At 36.0% G+C, this 20776-nt stretch overlaps 1 protein-coding gene across 7 annotated transcripts in view; it reads right to left on the bottom strand.

Moving 5' to 3' along the window:
- The window catches only part of PTPRD (protein tyrosine phosphatase receptor type D), a 1592809-nt gene that overhangs the window by 703208 nt on the left and 868825 nt on the right, over nt 1-20776 (bottom strand). For all 7 annotated transcript variants that reach the window (XM_055135922.1, XM_055135897.1, XM_055135904.1 and 4 more), the window contains exon 7: nt 6261-6299. The gene's annotated coding sequence lies outside the window, so the exon portion shown is untranslated. The remainder of the gene's footprint in view (nt 1-6260; nt 6300-20776) is intronic.

The following is a 20776-nucleotide window of genomic DNA, read 5'->3' as shown; positions in this document are numbered from 1 at the left end:
AGGAGGGAATGAATTATAAGCAATAATCTAAATAAAGGTGGATGTGGATCTGTAACACTAGTTGCTTCTCTAGATGAGAAGAACGCCCTGGATAGTATAATGACCACATTCTTGCCAGGGAGCTAGCCTTTATCTACCCACAGGAACTGTATAACATGCATTATTTTATAGCACAGAGTCAGCTGATTATGTTACACAGCATAGACTACTGATAACATTTCCCAACATACTTGGCTAATTAGAATTGACTGAGTAAGTACCACACCACACGTAAAGGGTTTGTCGCAGCAATGAGAGTCTACAAAAAAAAAAAAAATTTCTCTGTATTTAAGGAAGTTATGGTAGGTGATTTTAATACCTGTGACTAAAATATCAAACAGGTAATTTTTTTCCTTTTAGACATGGATGCTGAGAAATTATTTGCTGTATCACAGTACTAGTCCGCCTTAAATAGACATAAGAACAAAGCAAATTTTTTCAGTAGTTTTAAGCACTTTCTCGGGATACATCAGCTACATACATGCCTTTGTGCTGTTCTATCATTCATTTTAAAGAATTACCATTGTTATTTTTATTTGCATTCCCTTCCCTTAGTCTACATCACTGGAAAATTTACAAAATCTGTATTAGATAGTGGTTCACTGTCTTAGGTGAAATATCCAGCAATATTTTTGGTGTCTGGGTTTCTTGAAAGAAACAGAAAAACATGACAAATCACACCAGAAGTCCTAGAAACAAATGAAGTTAAAGGAGGAAAACAGATAGTAGAGACAGTAATTTTAGAAACCTAAGAAAATATATTTAAATGCCTTGCTAGTTCTTATATTGCTTTGCTTTATATTTTTTTCATTTGTGAGGCTTTAAGGCCTTTATACCTAAGGTATAGCAGAGAAGCTAATATGTTACAAAGAACTTCTGTAGTCATAATTAATATAAGGAGCCATGACAATAGAATTAATCTTTTAAAAAATCACTCAAGGTTATGGGGAAAATAAATGTGCCAAGGGATTATCCCATGGTGCCACACTAGTGTTCTATCATTGATCACTGGTGATTGCAAAGAAGCAATGACTCGCAAAACAGACTAAAAATAATCATCAAATATGAAAGGATTCATACTCATTTCTGTCTATGCTTAAGGAACAATGGGCTCTTCCCTTTCCAAAAAACACAAACAACAAATTTCCTTCTCTTCCTTTTTCTGCTGCATTTTAAAAAGCATTGGAGTTCTGCTAATTCACTAACTAGAAACTCTTCTTTCAGAGACATAATTTTCCAGATATAAGTATGTAGCTCTAAAGGAGTGCAAAAAAATCCAAATATTCATACTATTACCTGGTCACAGAGATACAAATACTACAAATAGTAACTTTTTTTTAATGCAACCAGCAACCAAACAGATGTCAAAAATTCAGATTACCTATTAAAACAGGCACAGAGAAGTACAGACTGTTTTTACATAGTATAGCAAAGGTATCATCATAACTATCATCGTTCCTTTTGCTACAGAGATTCCACTAATTCAGTGCATCCTTAACTTCACAGAGGAGTCTTTAAGTCGTCTCGTGGTCTGGAAATCTCAGTGTGATGCCAGTGTCCCTAAGTAAAATGAACCTTTGTTTGGTATATCCTCGAGTTTAATCAGCCTCCTTTTCAGAGTGTACTGGGCGCTCAGCCTTGTTCTTGAACTCTTCTTGACTGCTGCACTTTTGCCCTCCTAATGCTTTCTGATCATCATAACCAGTAGTTGTTGCAAGTAATGAACATTTTCTATAGCAAGTAAATTGTGAGCTCCATGTAAAACTCACAGGGGAATAATAACTCTCACTGGAAAGAAAGAGGTAGCTATGCAAAATAAACAACTGTTTGGTCCACTGCTATTACCTCATTTCTTTCTGGGAGTGTTTATTTGAGTTTCAGGGGAAAAATTGATATTGTAAATATAACTTTCTCATCATCCTAAGATAATGCTTAGTTCTCATAGCCTAGATGGAAACATTGCCTTTGTTGTACAATTTATGTTCTTTCTCTGTATAGGACTCCAAATGTTTTCAATAATAAGATTCATGATTCTAATCATGCCCTGCAGTATACCAAACAATAGTTCATCATTCACATCTGAACTTTTCTGTGCATCAAAGTTTTACAAAAGTTTAAAAGATACTTATGTGATTTTCTAGATTGAATAAGAGCATAATCAACTAGAAATAAAGCCATTATACTCATCCAGAAATTCCTTACCAGGAATAATACAAAGAGGAAATTAGTGTGTTTATCTATAGTAATAATAATACAGCTGTGTATTAATGTTAACTTTACTATCATCCTTACTGAACAGATTGTTTACAATGGAGACAATCTGAGGAAGGAGAAATTTGTACTATGATATGAGCAAAATCAAGGCATATTTCCAAACAAAGCTAGTCTCATTTATGAGGCAAAATTATGACTCAAAACATGGTGATCAGAAAGGTATAAAATCCTTAATAAATAGAAATGTTATAGTATACTTACAATTAAGTCATTTAAATTTTTACTAAAATCATTTTTCAAAGTTATTAAAAATTTGAGAATATAGAACTTAGCAATGAAAGAAGAAAAGAATTTTTGATGTGTGTGAATGTGCATGTATGTATGTCTATGCATGTGACTGTGTGGTGTTAAAAAAGCAAAAAGATAATTTTTGGCTGATTTTGTTCAATAGTCAAAAGACTTAGGTTTTTTTCTAAAAAAATTTAACTTTTAAAATCCATTTTCCTAAAATGAATTAATGAAATTATTTAATGACTATTTAATTAGGCAATTAACCGATCACAATGTAGTCTAAATTTTCCCTAGTAGTCTACTAATTTCTCTCTTCCTTGAATTCAGAATACATTCTTAAACCAGTTCTCATGAATTAAAGATTTCACACAATAAGCAAAAGATCGGGGACACCCAGAATAGAGAATCTTCACTTTTGTTTTGTTGTTGTTAAGGAGGCGAGCAATATCATAAGAAAGATAAATATAAAACATGGGATTTTTATCTGCTGAGTTATCATAGGAATACAGATGACCTGAATCCTAAAGGCACATGCAGGATGATTTAAAAAATCTTTTGTTGGGCTGAGGAGACAACTCAGCGGGCTGGAGTGCCTGGCACGTGGAAGCCTGGAGTTCTCAGTACCACATGATTACTCTGGTTGGTGTTGAACTAGAACAGCTTCAGACTAAATATATTCAGGAGATAAATATAATCCAGGGGCTACTGAGCACTCAAGCTACGAAGGACTCTTTCCCTCCTTAGCAGGCCTAGTAACAAAGAGAGTAGGACTTCTTTTTTTCTTTAATGCTTGCTAATACCATAGACCTTTACCAAGTTACAAAGCAGTGGAGCAATCTCCTGACCATTTTGTAAATTCTCACCCTCCATTGGAACACTCTTTTCCATTAAACTGTTAGAACACTATGTTTATATAACTGTAATAATACTTTCAAAAATATTTGTATTAAAATTTAATTTTTAATTTTTTTTCTTTTTGGGTCACACCTGGAGATGCACAGGGGTTATTCCTGGCTTTTGTGCTCAGGAATTTCTCCTGGTGGTGCTTGGGGAACCATATAGGATGCTGGTAATAAAACTTGGGTCGGCCACGTGCAAGGCAAACACCCTATCTGCTATGCTTCAGCCCCTTAAAATGTAAGTTTTGCAACAAAATAGCAAGATATTTCATGATACACAAAGTATTCTGAGTGCCAGTTTCAGCCCCTTTCTTTTTCTAGCTTTTTAACCTGTGATATTGCTCAGTTTTAACACAAATAATTAAAAATAAGAACAATTAGGTGTCCTGTATACTGTTGATTCAAATATTACATGAGAAAATATGTGTAAAATCAGTTAGCTACTAAAATAGTGAATCCTAGTCTTGTTTCTTTAGAGGAATGGAAATATCTCACAGCATGGGAAGATATTTAGGTGGCTATACATATGAAGATAGCTAAAGCTTTTAAAGTCATTATTTGATTTACCTCTTCTATAACTCTTTCAAATGATGGAGTTTTTCAGAAGCACAAACACCTGCAGAATTCCTTGAGAGGTCATTGTATGGGTCACAGGATTTTTAGATAAAAAAACAGTAAGGAGCTGGAACATATCATTTCATGTGCCAAATAGGACATTCACTAATATTGATCAGGTTATAAATTCTGTGAGATTGAAAACTTGCTCAAATACATTCTGTGAGTAGTAGGTATCACATCCAGTTTTAGCATAAAATATTTGACTCTCAGGTCAATTAAATTGATCTCAGAGTTGGGAATTCATACAATATTTTCTGGTAAGACTCAATAAGTATTTTCTAGTCTACCACTAAAGTCTTTGTTTTATACTCATGAAAAGCAAAATCAGGAAAGGGCGAGTTTTAGTGATAGGTGATAGATCATAAACAAAGTTTATGTGATAGATCACAAAGCTTTAGTGATAGATCATAAACAAAGACCCTGAATAATCAAAAACATTTCCCCATTTTCAACAATAAGAAAAATATCATTTGTTGGGATAAAAAATGATTACTTTAAAAATAGACATCTTTATAATAATCAATAGCAAAATCTATGAACACAGAGTAAACCTTGCCACATACTTTTAGAAGTGAATTAGCACTGTAGCACTGTCGTCCCGTTGTTCATCGATTTGCTTGAGCGGGAACCAGTAACATCTCCATTGTGAGAATTGTTACTGTTTTTGGCATATTTAATATGCCAGGAGTAGCTTGCCAGGCTCTGCCGTGTGAGCGGGATACTCTCTGTAGCTTGCTGGGCTCTCCGAGAGGGACAGAGGAATCAAACCCAGGTCGGCCACTCACAAGGTCTAACCCGCTGTGCTACCGAATTACTTATTTTTATCATTATGCCAGTGATAGGGAGATTATCTTGCTCAATATTTATGATTTATACTTTTGCACGTAAAAACTTGCCCTGTAAGTTTCTTTAATAGATTTCTATATTACATGAGATCATTACTACTGCTAACCTTTTCTTTGCCTTCAAGTAGTAATTAGAGGATAACTACAGGGTAATTCTAGAACTTTAGGTTCTTAAATGCAAGAGTAATTTAAAATGTTCTGACTCCAAATTTGAATTGTTTAACATATGCTTCCTGTAGATTAGAAATACATTTTAATAACTTATTCACCCTCTAAATGCATGATTTTCTCCTTCTTTAGGAGTCAAGTGATTTTAAAAGCAGAACAGCTTTAGTATACTCATAAGAAAAAACCTGAAACAAATCAAGAGACTTTTTCTCATTTAAACGTGGCTTTAAGTGAGCTTAAAACGATTGCCAGAATCATCAAATAATTATACAACAGAGCTTTTACTTCCAAAAAGTGACACAATTATCCAACACTTCTATTTTAAAACAAGTTAACGTCTAGTTTCAAATAACTAAATTGTCAAGTGATGGAACAAAAATATTTTAAAAATAAACTTTTTCCCTTTTTTATTTTTTTTTGTTTTCTGCCCATTGCAATGTATTCATACTATGTCTATTTTCTTTAGTTTCTAAACTCTACTCTCTGTTCTTAGTCTGTTCTATTTTTTCCTATGAATTCAAGAAAAAAATTGGTAATTATTAGTTTAACTCTCTTCAGTCTTCTGTAGATCTGCTTTCTTCAGGTGCATTATCCTCAATATGCCCCCTGCTCATTTGCTTTCATATTGATCATATTCTACTTGTTCACTTATGCCATTAACCAAAGGCTCTTCCTTCATAATGCCAATATTTCACATTCCAATATTGACAGTAGATCTTGAATTGGTCAGTCTTTTTGGTAATGAATTATGGTTTTTCATAAAATCGGTTTGGGAAATTTAGTCAACCACCTACTGATCTATAATGTTGATAAAGAGATTAGAACATGAAGCTATACCAGTATATATTTTGTAAAATACCTTGCAAAAACTTGACATCCAAATTTATATTAACTTGATCATAAAAACATGCCTACATTTTAAGATTGCAAACTTTACATCATCCTAATATGTGAACATGTCATGTAGATACCACCTGCCAACCTTATGCAAACATATCATGTAGACATCTGAAGTTTATGGCATAATTGAAAATTCCTAAAAATTCATTTTTAATTCTCACACTTCACAATAAAATTGCTAACAATATTTTAAGAAACAACAACTTATAGTAAAAATACATGATCAATAATGAAACAAAATTTGAATGCTAAATTTTAAAAAAATATAGCATGTACTAAATCTTACTTGTTCTGTAGATCCCACGGGTATTCACCAGACGTCCCACTAAAGAAAGAAGAAATGTGACAGCAATTAAAATGTTGTGAAAATGATGCTATTAAAGTACTGCTCATTTAAGTGAATGAGCAGTATTCACTTTATGTTTATATTACTTAGTTAGTAGAAAATGTCAAATTCTGAGAAAAAGTAAAATTTGTGGTATTTTGGCATTTCCTTTCACAGTCATTGTTGTAAAGAACTAAAACAACAAGAAGTAAAATATGCTATGAATATTTCAGGAAGGAAAAGATTGTTTTAGGATAGCAATTTAATATAGTTCATAACAAAAATACATCAATATGAGGGTGTGTGTTGGGTGATACACAGTGGTCAACGCTATGTTGGGGACTGAACCAGTACTCCTTCATGCAAAGTGTGTGGTCAATCCTTTGAGTTAGCTCTTTGCCCCTCAGGTTATTATTATTTTTAATAAGATAATTTATTTTAAAATAATGTAATATTCACTCTTGAAAATTCATGAAATATATAAAAAAAGGAAAACAAACATCACAAAACTACCTATCACCAAGACACACTGCTATTGACTTTTCGGGTATGAAAACTTATAGCGCTTTTTATTTCCACTGAAGCACTGTAGCACTGTTGTCCTATTGTTCATCGATTTACTCAAGCGAGCACCAGTAACATCTCCATTGTGAGACTTGTTGTTACTGTTTTTGGCATATTGAATACGCTACGGGTAGCTTGCCAGGCTCTGCCATGCGGGCGGGATACTCTCGGTAGCTTGCCGGACTCTCTGAGAGGGACGGAGGAATTGAACCTGGGTCGGCCGTGTGCAAGGCAAACACCCTACCTGCTGTGCTATCGCTCCAGCCCTTTATATCCACAGTACATATTTTATAAGTAATGCTATTATTGCTATTTTTTGCATATCCATAAATATTTTCATACTGTATGAGTTGCTTTTATAAAGCATAGGAAAGTGACATAAAGTTACTTTAAATATTAGTTTTATGGGTAAAGTATTTGCTATACTCATCTAAAAAGACATTTGTTTTTGTATAAGCAACTCTTAAGATACATATCCCTAAAGCGTTACATTTGCATGAATCATGATTATTACCTTAGGATGATCTGCTAGACTCATTAAGCTTATATAACTAATTACAATTATTATAATATCTATTGATAAACCACAAAGTTAGTTTGTAACATTTAACACTCCGATAAACAAGATAGCCTAGTAGAGGATGGCCTCCCCCACAGTTACTAATAGTAGTTATTTGTCATTTTTCACTGTCAACATTTTTCTAACTTGAAAAATAAATTTGTATCATTGACTTTTTAATACATAGTCTCTTAAGAATCAGTTGCGTGGAAAGATACCAAAATTTCTGCATGTATATAATAGTTAAAAATATTCTCACGTATTTTGCATCATTAGAGTACATTTGAGCACATATACTAGTTACAACTACTTTAACTTCTTATACTATAAAATATTAAATATTTTATTAAGAAAATCAATAGTAATTAGAGACTTTTGTTTTTGGGCCACACCTGGTGAGATGTAGTGATTGTGCTTGGCTCTTCACTCAGGAATTACTCCTGGTGATGGTCAAGGAATCATGTGAGGTTTTGGGGATCAAGTCCAGGTTTGCCATATGAAAGGTAAACACTCTACCCACTGTATGACCTCTTCAGCATTTAACATTTATAAGAAAAACATTTTAGATTTTTTCCCCTTAACATCCAAGAGCTAATTTGGCCCGTGTCCCTTATCTTTCAGAGCTACTGTGAATTTAAACTAATATAATGGCATTTGTACTTTATACTCAAATCAGACATTTGTTTATTTCATATATATTTCCCCACTCCCTTTCTCTTTGCTAATATATCTGTTGCAAAGGTTGCTCACTTGGTTGAGGTGCTTGTACTCTTTTTTGAGGTACTCATATACTCTTGTGATGTTACACTAGAAATTGCACATATGACATTAAATAACTCAATAGAAGTGTTGCTGGTATCATGATTGACTATGTGGATAATACCAGGGATCAATGCATGGCCACACACCCTCAAGAAAAGTACATTATTACTTAGCTACATCTCCATGGCCCTTAATTTTAAACATCTGTCATGAGTTCTTTTTAGTGGGCTATTGAATCACCATGTGGAAAGTTACAAAGTTTCAAGGCTTATGTTTCAGTTATACAATGCTCCAATACCCGTTCCTTCACCAGTGCCCATATTCCACCACCAAAAACCCCAGTATACCTCCCAACCCTCCACCCCACCCCCGAGTAGCTGATAAATTTCACTTCATTTTCTCTTTACCTTGATTACATTCCATATTTTAACACAAAACTCACTATTATTGTTGGAGTTCCCCCCCCCCCCAAAAAAAGCCCTACTGACAAGGAAGCATTTGATAATTAGTATTCCACTGCTGAGAATGACGAGATATGAAATCGTGCAGCAGCTATTGTGGCTGCGCAATTCAGGATTTCTGTATTTTAGTATTTTAGTAATTGAGTCCAGGGAGATTTATGTTAGAAATTGCATCATTTCCCTTCCTGGGGCAGCATGGGGCAATGGCTTAGTTCACAGTCTAGAGACATGGCTGCAAGCAGTTGCTGAGACCAAAAGTAGTCTAGCTGGCCTCCGGATCGTGATCAATCAGCAGCAGAGTGGACGCACAAAAGTGTGGCCACTCGGGTCGAATCTCGGCGGAGCGCATGCCAGTGTCACCCCCAGCCTGAGACTGCCCACGTGTCCCGCTGTTTCAAAGTTCATAAGTCTTTTTTTTTTTTTCTCTCCTTCCCGCACCACCAAGTTCGAACCTGCTTAATAGTCCTCATAATATGGCAGATGCCACACTGCTCCTCCCCAAAAAGGGAAAAAAAAAAACTAGAAAGAAGGATCTTTCCCCTCCTCGGCCGGCGTGGGGGCTATGGCTTAGTTCACAGTCTAGAGACATGGCTGCAAGCAGTTGCTGGGACCAAAAGTAGTCTAGCTGGCTTCCGCATCGTGGTCGATCAGCAGCAGAGTGGCCGTACAAAAGTGTGGCCACTCAGGTCGAATCTCGGTGGAGCAGGTGCCAGTATGACCCCCGGCCCAAGACTGCCCCCTTATCTCCACTACTCTTGGTTGCTAGTCTCCAATTCTGTTACTTTACATTCCATAGACAAGTGTGATCTTTCTAATCTGTCTCTCTCTTTCTGACTCATTTCACTTAACATGATACATGATATGATACAGATGACTGGTTAAAGAAACTTTGGTACATCTACACAATGGAATACTATGCAGCTCTTAGAAAAGATGAAGTCATGGAATTTGCATATAAGTGTATCAACATGGAAACATTTTTGTTTACAGAAAGATGACACTCTGGAATTTTTAAACTACAAGTTTATAAATGACTACTAATCTAAATTAATTTATTTTTATCAATTGACTGTAATACCACACTATAATATCACTAACTTCATTGCAATACTAAGTTTATAAATTGAGCGATATGCTTTCAAACTATAACATTTTTAGAAGGATAAATGAAACATCAAAACTAGGATAACATAAAATATGTGAAAAGTCAAGTGAAACATACAATTTTAGCTCTTACTCCATGACTTATTTGTATATGAAGTAATGAGAATATTGATATCTTAAAAAGTAGTGAGCATAATAGCTTTAGGGAGGACATAATTTAGTAAGTTCCAACAAATATTGTCTGATTATCTTATCAGTATGGAGAAATTCTCAGGAACAAATTTCAAAGATTTAATAAAAGGACATATTGGAAAAAGTGATTTGATAAGGGATCTCCAACATTGATTTGTGATAGGGTAGTTTTGTACAATTTCCCCATGGATATATATAAAGTCTGTGGCTAATGCTAGATGAGAGAATGGTAGATGCTTTGTTGGGCTATATGTTTACATACACAAGGAGCACTTGATGTGATTTCTCGAAAAGAATTAACTGATTGAAGCAAAGAGTCCTAGTGTATAGGGTAAAGTAGCAAACAAAAACGGAAAAATTTTATGGTGTGCACATCTATTTGTAAGGCTTTGTTTTTCATGTAACAGTTTTTATCTATGAAATGGATAAAGCAAAACTTGCAAATGCATGCATCTTAAATGTTGTTATTCTTATAATTAATATTATTTATTTAAATGCAGGCAATGAGTGCTATGAGATAAAGCAAATTCTATCCTAGTTGTCAGTTACATTTAGTGACTACTTGGGAGAAAGTGGAAAACGTGAATGATAAATGGACTGGACAAGACTCATGATAAATATTATAGACTATGCAGAAAATCTGGGGCACAAACGGAAAGAGTTATGTGATAAATTAAGAAGTTAAATCAAGAAGATGTCAGAAACACAAATAGTGAATGGAATATACAGTTTTTTTTTCCCTTTTTGGGGAGGAGCAGTGTGGCATCTGCCATATTATGAGGACTATTAAGCAGGTACTAACTTGGTGGTGCGGGAAGGAGAGAAAAAAAAAGACTTATGAACTTTGAAACAGCGGGACACGTGGGCAGTCTCAGGCTGGGGGTGACACTGGCATGCGCTCCGCCGAGATTCGACCCGAGTGGCCACACTTTTGTGCGTCCACTCTGCTGCTGATTGATCACGATCCGGAGGCCAGCTAGACTACTTTTGGTCTCAGCAACTGCTTGCAGCCATGTCTCTAGACTGTGAACTAAGCCATTGCCCCATGCTGCCCCAGGAAGGGAAATGATGCAATTTCTAACATAAATCTCCCTGGACTCAATTACTAAAATACTAAAATACAGAAATCCTGAATTGCGCAGCCACAATAGCTGCTGCACGATTTCATATCTCGTCATTCTCAGCAGTGGAATACTAATTATCAAATGCTTCCTTGTCAGTAGGGCTTTTTTTTGGGGGGGGGGAACTCCAACAATAATAGTGAGTTTTGTGTTAAAATATGGAATGTAATCAGGGTAAAGAGAAAATGAAGTGAAATTTATCAGCTACTCGGGGGTGGGGTGGGGGGTTGGGAGGTATACTGGGGTTTTTGGTGGTGGAATATGGGCACTGGTGAAGGAACGGGTATTGGAGCATTGTATAACTGAAACATAAGCCTTGAAACTTTGTAACTTTCCACATGGTGATTCAATAAAATAAATAATTTAAAAAAATGAGTAGTGGAGATAAGGACCAGGAGATCTGCCCCAAAGCTTGGAAACTGGCCTCACATGCTGGGGAAAAGGCAGCTGAGATAGAGAAGGGAACACCAAGTAGAGGATGTTGGGAGGACCCATTTGGGTTGAAAGATGTGTGCTGAAAGTAGATTATAGACTGAACATGATGGCCACTCAATACCTCTATTGCAAACTACAACACCCAAAACGAGAGAGAACAAAAGGGAATCCCTGCCACAGAGGGAGGGTGGGGTGGTGGTGGATGGGGTGGAGTGGTGGGAGGGATACTGGGAACATTGGTGGAGGAGAATGGGCACTGGTGGAGGGATGGGTAAACAATCACTGACTGAAATGCAAACACAAAATTTCATAAATTTGTAACTATACCTCACGGTGATTCACTAATAAAAATTTTTTTAAATAAATGTTGTCTGGGGCTGGAGCAATAGTACAGCAGGTAGGCCGTTTGCCTCCCATGCGGCCAAACCGAGATTAATTCCCAGCATCCCATATGGTCCCCTGAGCAACGCCAGGAGTAATTCCTGAGTGCAGAGCCTGGAGTAACCTCTGTGCATTGCCGAGTGTGACCCAAAAAGAAAAAAAAACAGTTGTGTCTTTTATATAAAAGGCACTCTGCTAAACAATAAGGGAAAGGCAAAGGATAATCTGTCCTCAAGGTATTAATGATCTGGTATTACAAAAAACTATATCTAGGATGTTAGTTCAGTTATATAGTTAATACCTCTCATATCATGATGTCTGCTTTCTTTGATATTTAGAGAATGCTACTCAGAAGAGATAAAACATAAGGCGAGAGAGTCTTGAGATAATCAGAATCTAACTATATTAAAAGAAGCATAGTTATAAGAGTATAAAAATAATTAAAATGGAAGGCAGGGGTATGTTGAAGAACTGTATTATTCAACATGGTAGCCACTGGTTACATTTGTCTTATGAGTCTTTAATTGTGGCCAGTCTGAATTGAGTTGTGTTATTTCAAAGACTCAGTATAAAAAAGTAAAATACCTCATAGCTGGTAATTACTAAATATCAAAATGCTAATGTTTGGGACACTGGCCTAAATAACACTATTACACAAACACATTTATTTTTATATTTGGTAACATAGATGAGAAAATTTAAATTATAATATACCTTATGTTTGTGACCAACATGATATTCCTACTCAATATCATTAACTATTGTGGGATTATTAGATGTTGAGTTTATTTTAATAAGTATTTTAAGGAGAGCAGTTAGACTTGAAAGTTCTGTATGGCTAGGAGAGGCTACAGAGAAGTAAAGAAGGATAAAAATGACTCAAATTTCTACACATAAAATTTAAGGTCTGAAGGAAGCAGGTGAGAATAGAAATAAGAATATATTTTTAAAAAAATATCTGATTATTCTACTTGAATATTATTTAGATTGTTCCTAGTGGCACGGATGATACAAAAAGACTTTATGAATTACCAACTTTAGTGATTATGAATGTATAGCTAGAAAGAGAAAAATTAGAGCTAAGGATACAGGTTAGTATTAAAACACATTCATCCCCTGCTAGAAGCTTGGATTAAATCCCATACAGACATCAAAAACTGAAGAAACAGAGAACAGTGATTGATGATGCAGTCAATAGAAGTGAGGAATTTGATGGGTAACCTGTCTTGGGAGGAGAGGCTTTTAAGTCTTTAAATATATTGTAATGGTGGAGTTCTAATGATGATTAATTCCCTTTTGGAATAAGAATGCAAGGAATAGGTAGGTGACTGAGTCAGACATAAGATAGTACACTCATGAATAAATATACTAAGGACTTCTGTAAAATGGAAGTGGGAGTCAGAAATACCATCGGGTTGTTTGAGATATGATAATGATCTTGATAGAACTGAATATTGAATTCAAGTTTGATGGTAAGGTATTGTGTGATGATTGTTTTGACAGTCAAAATGCAGACCTAAAGTGAAACAAAAAGAGAAAGATTAGAGGTGGGCATTCAACAAAGGGGTATTCATCTTTTAATGGAAAAAGGAGGAAAGCAGTAGAGTATAAGAAGATGAGGAAGCCTAAAGAATTTTTTAAAAAATCAACAAGGAACAAGTCAATAGGAGAAAATCTTATAAAGTATGTATGAAGGAATGCAGATGGCATTTTACTGTTCAGAAACAAAATATTACCTGGCAGGATGTACTCTTCAACCATGAAATCTGGAGAACAACAGATGTTTCATGGTCTGCCTTTGTATCACATGGTGTACATGTGGGCTTGTCTCCAGATGTATTTTGCTCTTTTCTCATTTTTTGTTAAGTATGCCTACCCTATAAAAGTTTCTCATCAACAGTGTCAGATTTACTGTTTCCTGTAGTATTTAATATCTGCATCCTCAATCAACACTTATCATAGTCTGCCAAATCTTATATTTTAGAGATAGGATTTTTTTATGACTCCAAACTGGTGTTTTATACTCCACCTGGCTGTCTCCCTAAGTTGCCTTCAGTGATTAAAATATTTCCTGCATAGAGGAAACAAAGCTGATAAGGATTCAATGCTGGCAGAAATACTTTATTTAGACTGCTGAGATTCACTGTCCATAGACCCACACATCATCATTGCCTCATTTTTTTTAGCTATTTCCCTTTAAAGCATTTACTGTTGTTTTAAAAATGGAACCTACATTCACTCATATACTTAACAAGATTCTAAAAATAGTGAAAAGATCTAAATGAATTCAATATAAAAATTGAATTGATGATGATGGATCACATACATGCAATCACATACATTTTACATACATGTTTACATATTGCTCTTCCCTAGTTGTTTTATCAACAATTGGTTGATTATGGTTGGTTATATAATTGGTTACTATGCATTTTATCCTGTTTGTATTCTTGACTCCTAGTTAGTTCTGGTTATCGGGTAGACTATCAATGCACACTTGCTTAATGAATATATAAATTCACAAAATTATGAATTCCTTTCTGGAGTAAACTTGGGTTACAGAAGACAAATTTCATATATAAGGAACCAGCATACACATAGGAAGAAGATGCCCGAGAAAATGAGTACTCAGGTAACAATGTACCAGAATTTCAAGAAAACAGGAAGGTGGGGAGTGTCTTCTAAAAGGATGGGAGGGCCAGAGCTATAGGACAGCAGACAGGGCTATTTCCTTGCATGTGGCTGACCTGGGTTTGATCCACAGAGTCCTATGTAGCCCCCTGAGACTGCCAGAAGCATCTTGAATTCAGCCTTAGGAGTCACCTTTGAGCACAGTTAGATATGGTCCTCAAACCAAGAGTAAAATAACTAAAAAAGAGAGCAATGGAAGATGACATTTAATCTAGGTCAGAAGAAATGTAGAATTGAAAGGATTACAACTAGGCATTTTGCTGAAGAGTCAGTATTAATAAGTACTATTTAAAGAATTTTATTCCTGGGGCTGGAGTGATAGCATAGTGGGTAGGGCGTTTGCCTTGCACGCGGCCGACCCGGGTTCAAATCCCAGCATCCCATATGGTCCCCTGAGCACCGCCAGGAGTAATTCCTGAGTGCAGAGCCAGGAGTAACCCCTGTGCATCGCCAGGTGTGACCCAAAAACCAAAAAAAAAAGGAATTTTATTCCTTATAACTGGTAGGGCATTTGCCTTGCACACGGCAGACCCGGGCTTGATTCCTCCTTCCCTCTCGGAGAGCCCAGCAAGCTACCAAGAGTATCCCACCTGCAGGACAGAGCCTAGCAAACTACACATGGTGTATTTGATATGTCAATAACAGTAACAAGTCTCACAATGGAGATGTTATTGGTGCCCGCTCAAGCAAATCGATGAACAGGACAACAGTGCTACAGTGCTATATTTATTAAGAAAAAAAAAACACTATTTTCCACATCTGGTTAATTTGTTTTTAAACTCCTTTGATCATTTTTCCTTTAGAAAAACCTTTCCCCCATAAAATATATCTCACAATACATTGCCGAACAGCACATTTTTAAGGACAACAGCAATTTTACCTCCAGTTTTGTGTGAGGTTCTGTGGGTTGGAAGCGATGAGAAGAGAGTTCCCAGCTGCCAGAGCCCAACAAAATCCCTGAAAATGATGACTGCCACCATTTCCACCCGATGCCACATTCCGAAAGTGATCTTTTTGAAATAAGGATTGCAAATAGCTGCTGCTTCTTAAAACTGCAATTGCTTTTCATGATGCCGTTGCTGTCTGTGCTGACACAGCTTCCAGTCCCAGCCTGCCTTGGAACTGTTAAAGATATTTCATTTCCAACAATAAAAAAGTGTTTTATAAAAACAGAGAAGCCTTGTGTTTAATATGCTGAGATGGACAAAATGGGCGGGAAATGAAGACTAATGAATGGTAGCTAGTTTCTTCTGGCCTCTCAGAATTAGGCAAGATTTTCTACCTCTAGGTTCATCTCCATGGGGGGGGGGGCGACATTTCTATAGTTATCTATATGTACATTTGTCTAGTTCCAGGGTTGGAAATGGGTGGTAGAAGCGGGCAGGGGGAACAACATAGGATCTAACAGTAGGTGCAAAAAGAAACAAAACAGGACTTAGAGCACATAAAAGAAACAAAATAGTATCTTAACTGCATACAATGTGCTATGCTAGGAACATTGTGGATATTAGGGGAAAATTTGCATTCCAGTTCCCCTAATAGTTCTTATTTGTTTGCTTTATTTGCTAAATTGTTTAATACTTCTGAAAAAGCAGCTTAAGGGAGCTACTTCTCAGGGTTGCAGAGGGAGAGGGGGAGGATGTCCGTAAAAGTAGCTAGTTCCTGACAATACGGGTGTCTCTCCTTCAGCCTGCCCTGCGTTCTTCCTGTGTCAATACCATGAAGGGAGCTTCTCCCAACAGTACTTCTCAGATCAGTAGATTGAATTCACTTTATGGGAATGAACGCTGAATTATCTTTCACTGTAAGATGGTACTAATGACTCACCATCTGTAGTGCTTTCACATGTATTTATTCATTCTTGGGGATGCAGTTGTATGCTGGGATAGGCAGCTGTCTGCTTGCCCTCTATTCTCACTTAAACTTCATGTCTCATTTGGTTCTTGTGTTGTAGCCCATAGATATAGCACTTCATTTGTGAGTAATCAAGTCATTGATTTTGGATAAAGACTATCCTTTCCCAAGGATGTGATAGGGTGACACACTGGTCTGGAAAAGGACTTGTAAAACACCTGATCCAGACTTATAATACCAATGTGAAAATGGGTCTAGGAATAAACTAACTTGACTAAGCCATAAGGAATGCTAATGATTGTTTTCACATTAGATCCCTGATACTTGCTTTTAAGCTCAAGAGTTTGCCAATGATTCCTATACCTCACAATCTCAAAGAGAGTTATCTTTGCAATTTTTTTTCCCCAGAAGAACACCAAGCTACAATAAATTAAATATCACATTCAGGGTCAGTCACATAAGCATCTAAAAAATTGTGGTTATGATTGATCTTTTTGAAAATACTAGCGATGACCACTTGGGATATTGTTTCCATCTTTAATTGGAATCAATTCCGGATATACCCTTGTTCAAGAAAAATGCAAATGAAGGTTTACTCCTTAATCACAATTAAAATAACACAGATTCAAGAGAAAATAAATCGTTGATTTTTTTGCACGAAGGATTATACATTCATGTGTGAATAGGTGCTCACTTTTGCATGATAACACACACACACACACACACACACACACACACACACCATTTCTGTACTCTCTGTGATTAGTTTCCCAGATACTCATTTAGTGACTGAAATATCCCTGGCATAAAACACTATGACTTTTACTGTTGGGACAGCGGTATGCAAATTGAATAGCGTCAATTGTACATGATTTTCAAAATTGCCTCTGTTATAACAATTCTTCTACCTGGTAATAAGCCATTGAAATCAAACAATGGGATTGATTACACATTCCTCACTCCAGGAAAACTCCATTAATTTTACCTGAGTTGAAAAAAAAAGAAATAAAATTTAAAAGAATCCTGCAGAACAGGACTCAATGTGGGGTAAATAATGAACAAAAATCTCCAGGAAGCACAGTGAAAATAAGTTTGAAAAAAGGTAAAACATTACTGTCAGCCACAGGGACTATCACTGAAACAGGATTTTATTTACAAATCACATAGAGATAAACTTAAATGAGTAGTGTAGTCCAGAATTGACAGAGCTCATACTTATTCTAAGCAGTCTTTTGGGATCAATACTAGACAGCAGGTGATTCCTGGGACCTCTAAAACTATTTCTGGAACCCACATATGGAAGGTTTTGCTTTGATATTTCTAATTTCAGATTGATAACTAGTAGCTGGAAAGGAGGCCTTCCCCTTCACTCATTAGTTGTTTGATCTCTATAAGTTAGGTAAGTTATGTAGTCTTTCTGAATATCAGATTTCTAAGATTTAGATTTAGTTTAAAATAACTGCCACTACCTGTTTTACAAGATGATTGAATTAATAAAAAAACCATATATAAAATATGATGGGCTGGCGAGATAGCACAGCAAGTAGAGTGTTTGCCTTGCACACGGCTGCCCCAGGTTCGATTCCTCTGCCCCTCTCAGAGAGCCCGGCAAGCTACTGAGAGAGTATCTCATCTCACCCGCACGGCAGAGCCTGGCAAGCTACCCATGTCATATTCGATATGCCAAAAACAGTAACAAGTCTCACAATGGAGACATTACTGGTACCTGCTCGAGCAAATCGATGAGCAATGGGATGACAGTGACAGTGATAAAATATGATTAGGAAATGTTACAGTTCATTGCAAATATGGGGAAGATATTTATTGAAGGAAAATGTTTTCTTTTGGAAGGAGTGTTGAACCACACCCAGCTGGGCTCAAAGTCCAGAAGTGATCTCTGGTGGTGCTCAGGGACCATATGTAGGGTTGGGGATCTAACTGGGATCAGTCACATGCAAGACCAGGACTCTACCTCTGGCCCTGGAACTCTGCTTTTTCCTCTAACTTAAAAACTTGAGCTTTACACAGATCTACAAGACAGAAAGTTCAGTCAGTAGTGAGGTTGGCCTGCTTCTCCTTACTTAAACGCATTCCCAGTGTCTGCACTGGTTGAACCTAGCGACTCAGATCAGATCAAATCAGTTTCCCACTTACCGACTCTGTTTCTCGAAGAAAGATAATCAATTGTCAAGATTCATCAATTGTCAAAATGGGTTTAGAGTAATACTTCATTGGGCTACCTCAGTATAGATATTGGCTATATTAAGTCAAATATTGACTCACTATTTGAGACATGAAATCCATGAAGTAATGATACTTATTGCTGTTGGCAGCGTATAGCATCAATATGTACAGGTATTAATAAGGTGTCATTTCCTAAACTAAGCAAGATCCTTCAGAGCCTAATGCAGTCTGAAATCTGTCCAGTTATCAAATTTCTCTTTTAACAGGAGGGTTTCCTGAGGACCTATAGGAAGATGGTTTAATTCCCTAAATGAGGAGTGTCTACAATTACTGTCACTGTAACTGTCACCCTGTTGCTCATCGATTTGCTCGAGCAGGCGCCAGTAACGTCTCCATTGTGAGACTTGTTGTTACTGTTTTTGGCATATCGAATAGGCCACGGGTAGCTTGCCAGGCTCTGTCTTGTGGGCAGGATACTCTCAGTAGCCTGCCAGGCTCTCCGAGAGGGGCTAGGTTTTGGATTTCTTGTGTCTCACAAACACTATTATTCACAATGCCTAGCCCAGGGGCTTAGTCAACATTTTTGCTTGAACAACAATGGAAATTTTTAATGTGTGTAAAGAAATATCAGTGTGAAAATATGACACTCCATTGTCCTATTAAAAACTATGGGACTATCTCACTCATTAAAAAAATTAAATGTCATTGGTTTATAGCATAAAGGTTTTGGGTACATAACATTCTAATCCAATATCTGTATACACAACAAAGTGATCACCACTGAAAACCTAGTTTCTTTGCTTCACTGTACCCTTTCTATCACCCTCTTCTAAGTTTTGTCAGAACATTTACTCCAGAAACTAATAAATACAAGTAATTTCTTATATTTCTATCTAAAAGAGATATATTAGAAAGTTACCGAAAAAATAAAATTCAAGTTGTAAAACTCCCTCCTCTCATAACATGATTAAATTGTTGATTTTTTTCAAGTTTTATTTGTTCTTCCACTTTGGATAAAGGTAAGATAGCATACTCTAGTTGCCATGTAAAGTTGAATGATCAGTGTATGACCATTGACGCAGTGAAATCCTCTTACTTGAAATCTAATTTTTATTTATCTTGAAAAATATAACATATTAGGATGCATCTGCTTCACCATTATTAAAGGGTGATATTTATTTTTAACCTCGCCATCTCAGCAGATTGTCTATAATGCACACCACATTCTGGTAATTTGTCAAATAGTATTTTCTTTCTTCATTTTTTTATAAAGAAAATACCAGGGTTGGGAGATTTTTAAATAAACCATATTTATCAATAAATGCTTCAAGCATCCTTTTTGTTCCAATTTAAACATTATATGATGACTGTGCAATAATTCAAATCAATTTCACTTTTCTGTACTAGAACACTCTCTGTATTAGACAATAACATGCACTTTCCTAGGATCCTTTATTCAGAACTTGCCAAATTTTTATTACTGATTTGGAATTAGACAGTACTGGATTTTCTGGCCTTTAATTTTAACTGGATATAAGCCCAATTTTGTACCTAGTTTAAGAAATCTGAACAGATTGAATGATAAGCAGAGAGAAAGTGTGATTCATTCTTACTCTTCTGAAGGAGGTGAGATTTTTGAAAACTAATGAGGGAAGTTTAAGTACAAATGTTCTTAGCTATTTATTTGTGTATTTGTAAACATTCAATAAAACATGGCCGTCTTTTAAAACATTAGTAGGTTATTCTCCAATAGCATAAGATTTAAGAGTTTCAAGTGACTGACTCACTAATAAAGATTATTATCCTTCTGCCAACAAAAGAAAAATCCTTATTCACTAAATATAAATTCTTGTTGGCCTCTGGCTATGGCTGCCCTCATTATTTGCAGATTTTCTAGAAATTAAAAACTGCTTGGCAGTTTGTATGGAAAGCCGGGAGTCTCAGAACCTTTCCTAAACAATGGAGCAATTAATGTTCTGCTAAACATTAGAGGAAGAATTTGAGACAGCTTACATAAATAAAATAAGTGAAGATATTGAGGCAAAAATAAACTAATTGTTGAAAAAAAAGAGTGTCTAACTTTTATGTAGGAAGAATCTAAGAAGATCAAACTGGCACATATGATGTGAATTAAATCTGAATGAGGTAAAAGATATCAAGTTAAAAACA

The sequence above is a fragment of the Sorex araneus genome, chromosome 1 (assembly GCF_027595985.1).
Source record: "Sorex araneus isolate mSorAra2 chromosome 1, mSorAra2.pri, whole genome shotgun sequence".
In the NCBI taxonomy this organism is placed as follows: Eukaryota; Metazoa; Chordata; class Mammalia; order Eulipotyphla; family Soricidae; genus Sorex; species Sorex araneus.
Note: the sequence above shows the minus strand (reverse complement) of the source record. Positions and strands in the feature narration are given on the sequence as shown.